Source organism: Anomaloglossus baeobatrachus, chromosome 12 (genome assembly GCF_048569485.1).
Source record: "Anomaloglossus baeobatrachus isolate aAnoBae1 chromosome 12, aAnoBae1.hap1, whole genome shotgun sequence".
In the NCBI taxonomy this organism is placed as follows: domain Eukaryota; kingdom Metazoa; phylum Chordata; class Amphibia; order Anura; family Aromobatidae; genus Anomaloglossus; species Anomaloglossus baeobatrachus.
The window spans coordinates 16168330-16177192 of record NC_134364.1 but is presented as its reverse complement, the minus strand read 5'-3'; positions in this window follow the sequence as shown (position 1 = coordinate 16177192).

Genomic DNA, 8863 nt, shown 5'->3' with positions numbered 1-8863 from the left:
TGCAGCCATTGATCAGCTCGCTTCATGAGTCTTAAAGTATCCAATGGTGGCCATTCCAATCGTCATCGTCCTACGATAAAACCGCTCAGCAAGAGTAAGGAGAACTGAGGATTTGTGCAAGTTTGAAGAACAGTAATGTAATTATATTGCCCAGGTGCCAAAGGGGGGCCATTGAGACTTATATGGATTAGAAGAAATTTGGGGTAAGTATAGAGGGTGGTAAGGTTGAGTTTCCACCAGTGCGTTCATGCCTAAAGGGTCCAATACGACTCATTTGGGTTTGTATAACAGTGGTGCAAGTATAGATGTTGGCAATGTTTTGTTTGAACCCTTTAAGGTACTAGTTCATAGGGGCAATCTGGCTTTTTGGGTTGGAGAGCAGCTTTGTAACTATAGAGCATGACGAGGTTGCATTTGCACCCATTTGCTGGTGCCAAATTGGTTCCATTGAGACTTATTTGCATTTAATGAAATGTGGGGTACATATAGAGGGCTGTACGGTTGCGTTCTACCCGTGCGTTCGTGCCTAAAGTGTCCAATGCGACTCATTTGGGTTTGGATAACAATGGTATAAGTATAGATGTTAGCAAAGTTGTGTTTGTCCCCATAAACGAGTACCTTAATGGGTTCAATCTATTTTTTTGGGTTGGAGAACAGCATTATAACTATAGATAGTGGTGAGGTTGAGTTTGCATCCATTTTCTGGTGCCAAAGAGGGTCCATTGAGACTTATTTGAGTTTGAAAAAATGTGGGGTAAGTATAGAGGGCGGAAAGGTTGAGTATCCACCTGTGCGTTCGTGCCTAAAAAGTCCAATGCGACTCATTTGGGTTTGGATAACAGCGATGTAAGTATAGATGTTGGCAAAGTTTTGTTTTCCTCCATGAACTAGTACCTCAATGGGTTCAGCTTTTTGGGATGGAGAACAGCATTCTGTCTGTAGAGTGTGGCAAGGTTGAGTTTGCATCCATTTTCTGGTTCCAAATGGGGTCCATTGATACAACGCTGTTATCCAAACCCAAATAAGCCTCAATGGAACCAATTTGGAACCAGAAAATGAGTGGAATCACAACCTCACCACCCTCTACAGATACAACGCTGTTATCCAAACCCAAATAAGTATCTGTAGAGGGTGGTAAGGTTGCGATTCCACCCATTCTCTGGTGCCAAATTGGTTCCATTGAGACTTATTTGGGTTTGAAGAAATTTGGGGTAAGTATAGAGGGCGGTAAGGTTGAGTTTCCACCTGTGCCTTCGTGCCTAAAGGGTCCAGTGCATCTCATTTGGGTTTGGATAACACTGGTGTAAGTGTTGATGGTGGCAAAGTTTTGTTTGCCCCCATGAACTAGTACCTTAATGGGTTCAATCTAGCTTTTTTGGGTTTGGATAGCAGCGTTGTATCTGTAGAGTGTTAACAGGTTGAGTTTCCACCCATTTTGTGGTGCCAAATGTGGTCCATCAAGACTTATCTGGGCTTGGATACCAGTGTTGCATCTGTAGACTTTGACAAGGTTGAGTTTGCACCAATTTTCTGGTGCCAAACATAGTCCATCAAGACTTATTTGGATTTCAGGGTGATGAGGTGGAGTTTGCACCCATTTCCTGGTGCCTATAGGGGTCAGTGTTACTCATCTAGGTTTGGAGAACATTGATGTAACTGTAGTAGGTGGAAAAGTTGAGGTTGCCCCAATGAACTGGAGACTAAAAGGGGGCAATGATCCTCGGCATGATCACCGGAATGTAATGGATGGTTGGAGACGTGAAGCTTGAGTATTTGCTCTTAACCAATGCCAACATTTTGCTTGTGATATTTACAGTTCAGAACGAAGGGCCAGCTAAAAACAAAGTTACTAATCTGGGGTTTGAGGATAGTTTAGTTTTTACCACAGGGACGCCCGTCCTCTGAAAAGACCCCTGCTCCTGCCCAATGGTGACGTTCAAACAGTCGCTTAAGTAGTAAAAGTCATGATCCTGACAAATCTTTGGGCTCTCCAACAAAATATAAGTAAATTAAAAAATTCAAAAATAAAAGAAACTGAAAACATTTTTACAAAAGTGGAATAAAACAAAAGTCCAAAATATATAAAGTTTACATGATGATTTCTGTGGAACCGGTCGTATGTTGGAGCATAAAGTACAAAAAAAGAGAGTGCCACAATCTGCAAAAGAAAAGTTATTACTTCTGTATTTCTAAAAAACAAAATCTGCTCATATTTCAGTTACAATTTGCACCATTTCTCCCTCGGACTTTATAGCAATTTTTTTTATTATTTGTATTTTAAAAACATATAACAAAAAAAATAATAATAAGAAGAAGAATTTAAATTTGAATTTAAACATTGTATCGTATTAAGGCTACTTTACACACTGCGATATCGGTCCCGATATCGCTAGTGTGGGTACCCGCCCCCATCTGTTGCGCAACACGGGCATATCGCTGCCCGTGCCGCACAACATCGCCCACAGCCGTCACACATACTTACCTGTCCGGCGACGTCGCTGTGACCGGCGAACCGCCTCCTTTCTAAGGGGGCGGTCCGTGCGGCGTCACAGCGACGTCACTGAAACGTCACTGAACCGCCGCCCAATAGCAGCGGAGGGGCGGAGATGAGCGGGACGTAACATCCCGCCCACCTCCTTCCTTCCGCATAGCGGCCGGGAGGCAGGTAAGGGGAGCTTCCTCGTTCCTGCGGCGTCACACGCAGCGATGTGTGCTGCCGCAGGAACGAGGAACAACCTCGTTACTGCTGCAGTAACGAGATTTGAGAATGGACCCCCGTGTCGCCGATTAGCGATTTTGCACGTTTTTGCAACGATGCAAAATCGCTTATCGGTGTCACACGCAACGGCATCGCTAATGCGGCCGGATGTGCGTCCCGAATTCCGTGACCCCAACGACTCCGCATTAGCGATGTCGTAGCGTGTAAAGCCCGCTTTAGTCTTCTTAATATCCTATATTCGTGATTTCTCACTCTTTTATGAACAAATATAAAAATAAATTGCTACATTTTTAATATATATATATATATATATATATATATATACAGTCATATGAAAAAGTTTGGGCACCCCTATTAATGTTAACCTTTTTCCTTTATAACAATTTGGGTTTTTGCTATTTCAGTGTCATATATCTAATAACTGATGGATTGAGTAATGTTTCTGGATTGAAATGAGGTTTATTGTACTAACAGAAAATGTGCAATCCGCATTTAAACTAAATTTGACCGGTGCAAAAGTATGGGCCCCTCAACATAAAAGTGACATTAATATTTTGTAGATCCTCCTTTTGCAGAAATCACAGCCTCTAGTCGCTTCCTGTAGCTTTTAATGAGTTTCTGGATCCTGGATGAAGGTAGATTTGACCATTCCTGTTTACAAAACAATTCCAGTTCAGTTAAGTTTGATGGTCGCCGAGCATGGACAGCCGCTTCACATCATCCCACAGATGTTCAATGATATTCAGGTCTGGGGACTGGGATGGCCATTCCAGAACATTGTAATTGTTCCTCTGCATGAATGCCTGAGTAGATTTGGAGCGGTGTTTTGGATCATTGTCTTGCTGAAATATCCATCCCCTGCGTAACTTCAACTTCGTCACTGATTCTTGCACATTATTGTCAAGAATCTGCTGATACTGAGTTGAATCCATGCGACCCTCAACTTTAACAAGATTCCCGGTGCCGGCATTGGCCACACAGCCCCAAAGCATGATGGAACCTCCACCAAATTTTACTGTGGGTAGCAAGTGCTTTTCTTGGAATGTCGTGTTTTTTTGCCTCCATGCATAACGTCTTTTTGTATGACCAAACAACTCAATCTTTATTTCATCAGTCCACAGGACCTTCTTCCAAAATGTAACTGGCTTGTCCAAATGTGCTTTTGCATAGCTCAGGCGACTCTGTTTGTGGCGTGCTTGCAGAAACGGCTTCTTTCGCATCACTCTCCCATACAGCTTCTCCTTGTGCAACGTGCGCTGTATTGTTGACCGATGCACATTGCACCATCTGCAGCAAGATGATGCTGCAGGTCTTTGGAGGTGGTCTGTGGATTGTCCTTGACTGTTCTCACCATTCTTCTTCTCTGCCTTTCTGATATTTTTCTTGCCTGCCACTTCTGGGATAACAAGAACTGTACCTGTGTTCTTCCATTCCCTTACTATGTTCCTCACAGTGGAAACTGACAGGTTAAATCTCTGAGACAACTTTTTGTACCTTCCCCTGAACAACTATGTGGAATAATCTTTGTTTTCAGATCATTTGAGAGTTGTTTTGAGGAGCCCATGATGCCACTCTTCATAGGAGATTCAAATAGGAGAACAACTTGCAAGTGGCCACCTTAAATACCTTTTCTCATGATTGGATACACCTGCCTATGAAGTGCAAAGCTCAATGAGGTTACAAAACCAATTTAGTGCTTTAGTAAGTCAGTAAAAAGTAGTTAGGAGTGTTCAAATCAAGAAATTGATAAGGGTGCCCATACTTTTGCACCGGTCATATTTTGTTTAAATGTGGATTGCACATTTTCTGTTAGTACAATAAACCTCATTTCAATCCAGAAATATTCCTCAGTCCATCAGTTATTAGATATATGAAACTGAAATAGCAAAAACCCAAATTGTTATAAAGAAAAAAGGGTAACATTAATAGGGGTGCCCAAACTTTTTCATATGACTGTATATATATATATATATATATATATAGTATTTATTATATTGCGATGACTAAGACATAATGGAAAGTTAATTTGTGGATATAAACATCAGAGCATCGTGGATTTATTTAATCAGAAATGTTAAGTTACAAAAAGAAAATCTGGAGGCGTCCTCTGTAGGTTGAGGCTTCCCTGGGGCAGATCAGACTTGCATGACAGTCATTTATATATTTCATACCCAAAGATTAGGATGACCTTGCCAAAGACGACAGCACGAGAATTGTACAACCCATTAATATTCCACTGGAAACTGCACATTTCCTCTTCTTAAGATGATGCCAAAGTCATTTACAGGACAATCATTAGTGCATCGGGAGAAGTCATTGGTCATTTATTGAGGGCCATGAAACCAATGGCCAGGTTGTATATTATTTATATGTACCTAAGGTGTAACTTGTAAGATATGAGCCCGGATACCGCAGAGACCCCCACATACCATGTGCCCCGCTACGTATATCCAGGCTCCTGGTGGTACTGCTATTCGTCACTGTTAACATGTGGTGGCCTCAATCTTAGGTATCATTCTCGAGAGCCACAGACTCCAGGTCTGAATCTGAATGGATAAGTAGATTATAATTTGTGACAAACAGACAAGCCCGCACGTCTTGTAGACTGCACTATATGGGAATACAGTAGCCATAATCTTCCTGGTGGTTGCCACTGTCTTCTTCTCCCTTTTTCAGGATGCTGAGAAGACATTATGATGGTACAAGGAAAACAAGAATGTAAGAGTTAATGGAGTTTCCAGGACAGAACAATCCTTGCCTATCTGCCCCCCCACACCCCGCTAACAATCTGCTCTGGCAGCCCCGTATATTACATAGTGACAGTGGACAAGTTCTGCTCTTTATCTCCTATATGATTGAATGTAATGTAGTACTTGAAGTTAATAGATTGTCCAAGGACAGAAGTAAGCGCTAGATCCAACCATTCACCTAAAACTCTGCAGCTGGTTTGTAGGCAAAAAACACCCCAAATTGCCTGGATACAACCAAATAATAAATTGGAGATTTTTCATAGATAGAAAAAGCTCACCGACCAGCGCTGAATAATAGGATTATTTGATATTTTAATATTTTATTAATCGACAGTATGAAAAAATAATGAATAATACTACTACATAGGACAAAAAACACAAAAAACACACAAAAAATATATATACAAACAAGTCCTATGTAGTAGTATTATTCATTATTTTTTCATACTGTCGATTAATAAAATATTAAAATATCAAATAATCCTATTATTCAGCGCTGGTCGGTGAGCTTTTTCTATCTAATGTAGTACTTGGCAGCAGTGAGTTCTTCCTCCACTCCAGACTCCCCTGTCCTCCTCTAGACTCATCTGACTCCTAAATACTCCATTGTCCCCTCCAGACTCTTCTGTTCCCTTCCACATCTCTCTGTCCTCCTCAAGTCTCCTCTGTCCTCCTTCAACTCCTCTGTCCCCCATCCAAATACCTCAGTCCTCCTACAGACTCCTCTGCTCCCTCCTACAGACTCCTCTCTCCCTCATCAGACTCCTTTGCCCCTCACCAGACACCTCTTTCCTTCTCAAGATTCATCTGTCTTCTCTGTCTCCCTCCAGGCTCATTGATACTAGTTCAGTCTCCTCGGTCCTCCAACAGATCTCTTTGTCCCTCTCCAGACTCTTCTGCCCCTCTCAAGATTCATCTGTCTCCCTACAGACTCCTGGGTCCTCCTACAAACTCCTCTGTCCTTTTCTAGACTCCTCTGTCTCCGCTGTAACCCATCCATACTCATCAGTCCTCCATCCAGACTCATCGGTTCTCCATCCAGACTCATCGGTTCTCCATCCAGACACATCCATCCAGAGTCATCAGTCCTCCATCCAGACACATCCATCCAGACTCATCGGTTCTCCATCCAGACTCATCAGTCCTCCATCCAGACACATCCATCCAGACTCATCGGTTCTCCATCCAGACTCATCAGTCCTCCATCCAGACACATCCATCCAGAGTCATCAGTCCTCCATCCAGACACATCCATCCAGACTCATCAGTCCTCCATCCAGACACATCCATCCAGACTCATCAGTCCTCCATCCAGACACATCCATCCAGAGTCATCAGTCCTCCATCCAGACACATCCATCCAGAGTCATCAGTCCTCCATCCAGACACATCCATCCAGACTCATCAGTCGTCCATCCAGACTCGTCCTTCCCTCTCCAGACTCATCTATTTCTCTTCAGACTGTCATGCCCATGAATAACACAGCTGGTTGACACCGCTCTGCCCATTGTGGGGACTGCTCTGCTCCTCCCATTGTTAGGCCATCTCGCTGAGCTGTCTTGTGCAACACTTCCAGCACTGCTGCATCCTCCTGTTGCTTAAAATTCTCCACCTGGCTATAGTGAGGCATAGCCACACCCTGAGGGAATTTAGCCACCTATGTTCTGCAGAGTGTAGCCTCCTTAGCCTGTCTCCTGCCAGCAGTGGATATATCAGAAGCTCCTACCTCCACATCTTGTCTGAGTATGGTTTCTAGTTAGTCTGTTCTGAGTCTCCTGTCTTGGTGCTTTATAGTTTAGTCTCTCTTGTTATCAACCTGACTTGTTTACTCGTTTATCATGACCTCTCCTCTCCTGACCTTGGTTCCATACTTTGAATTACTGCTCACACCTCATCATCAGACTGTCTGACCACATCTCTGTTTTTGTTCTCTGTGCTTCATATTGGTATGTTTGACCAGACAGTCAGCTGCTGCAGGCGCGGGAACTGCCCTTGAGTAGCTTGTGGTGACTACCCTAATGGCCCAAGCCTATCCCCACCATCAGAAATTGTAGTAAAACCAGGTACTCAAGTAGTTGTGCTCCTCCAGGGTAAGCTCGACCCATGATGCAGTAGGTCCACACCCACCACCATCACACAGACCTCTCTGTCCTCCTCATGTCCCCTTGTTCTCCACCAGACTCCTCTGTCCCCCATCCAGACTTCTCTGTCCCCCATCCACACTTCGCTGTCCCTCTCCTGACTTTTATGTTCCTCATCAGACTCCTCTGTCCCTCTCCAGACTTCTCTGCCCCTCTCCAGACTCCTCTGCCCCTCCCCAGACTCTTCTGTCCCTCTCCAGACTCTTTTGTCCCTATTCAGACACCTCCGTCCTCCTCCAGACTAATCTCTCCCTCTCCAGGCTCCTATATTCCTCACTAGACTCATCCATCCTCCTCCAGACTCCTCTGTCCTCCTCCAGACTCCTCCGTCCCTCTCGAGACTCCTCCGTCCCTCTCGAGACTCCTCTGTCCCTCTCGAGACTCCTCTGTCCCTCTCGAGACTCCTCTGTCCCTCTCGAGACTCCTCTGTCCCTCTTGAGACTCCTCTGTCCCTCTCGAGACTCCTCTGTCCCTCTCCAGACTCTTCTGTCCCTCTCCAGACTCTTCTGTCCCTCTCCAGACTCTTCTGTCCCTCACCAGACTCTTCTGTCCCTCACCAGACTCTTCTGTCCCTCTCCAGACTCCTCCGTCCTCCTCCAGACTAATCTCTCCCTCTCCAGGCTCCTATGCTCCTCACTAGACTCATCCATCCTCCTCCAGAATCCTCTGTCTTTCTCCAGACTCCTATGCTTCTCACCAGACTCCTCTGTCCCCCTCCAGATTCCTTTGTCCTGAACTACATTTGTGGACTTTCTCCTGGAATTCCATCAGATTTCAGTTCATCACTGAGGATCCAGAAGATGGAAATTGTATAATCAGATATTATAAGAACTATAGAACCATTAAACGTATATACGGTATCTGTCCTTCAGACATGTCGATGCTGAAGATCCCAGCTCGCATCCCCTCCTCCCATGTGTTGTCACTTTGCCTTTTTCTAGAATATATCCACAAATGACTAAAGCTGGTAAAAGTTTTCGATAATTATTGGAATTTCGGCAGCGGTGGGAGATAAATGACCTGTTTTCTCTGCTCTTCTCTACTGCTGCTGCCTTACGAGAAGCCGGCACAACTGAGTATTCCAATAATTGTCTATTTCTTGCCTGCGATAGCTATACGGGCTGCTGAGAATGTGAAGATGTGATGTATAACTGGCCTCCTGCCTCAGTGACAAGATATATATCACCGTGATACAATGAATGGTGTGTAGATAACCTGCTCGCCACTGGAAAACCACTTATCATAGCAAAGGT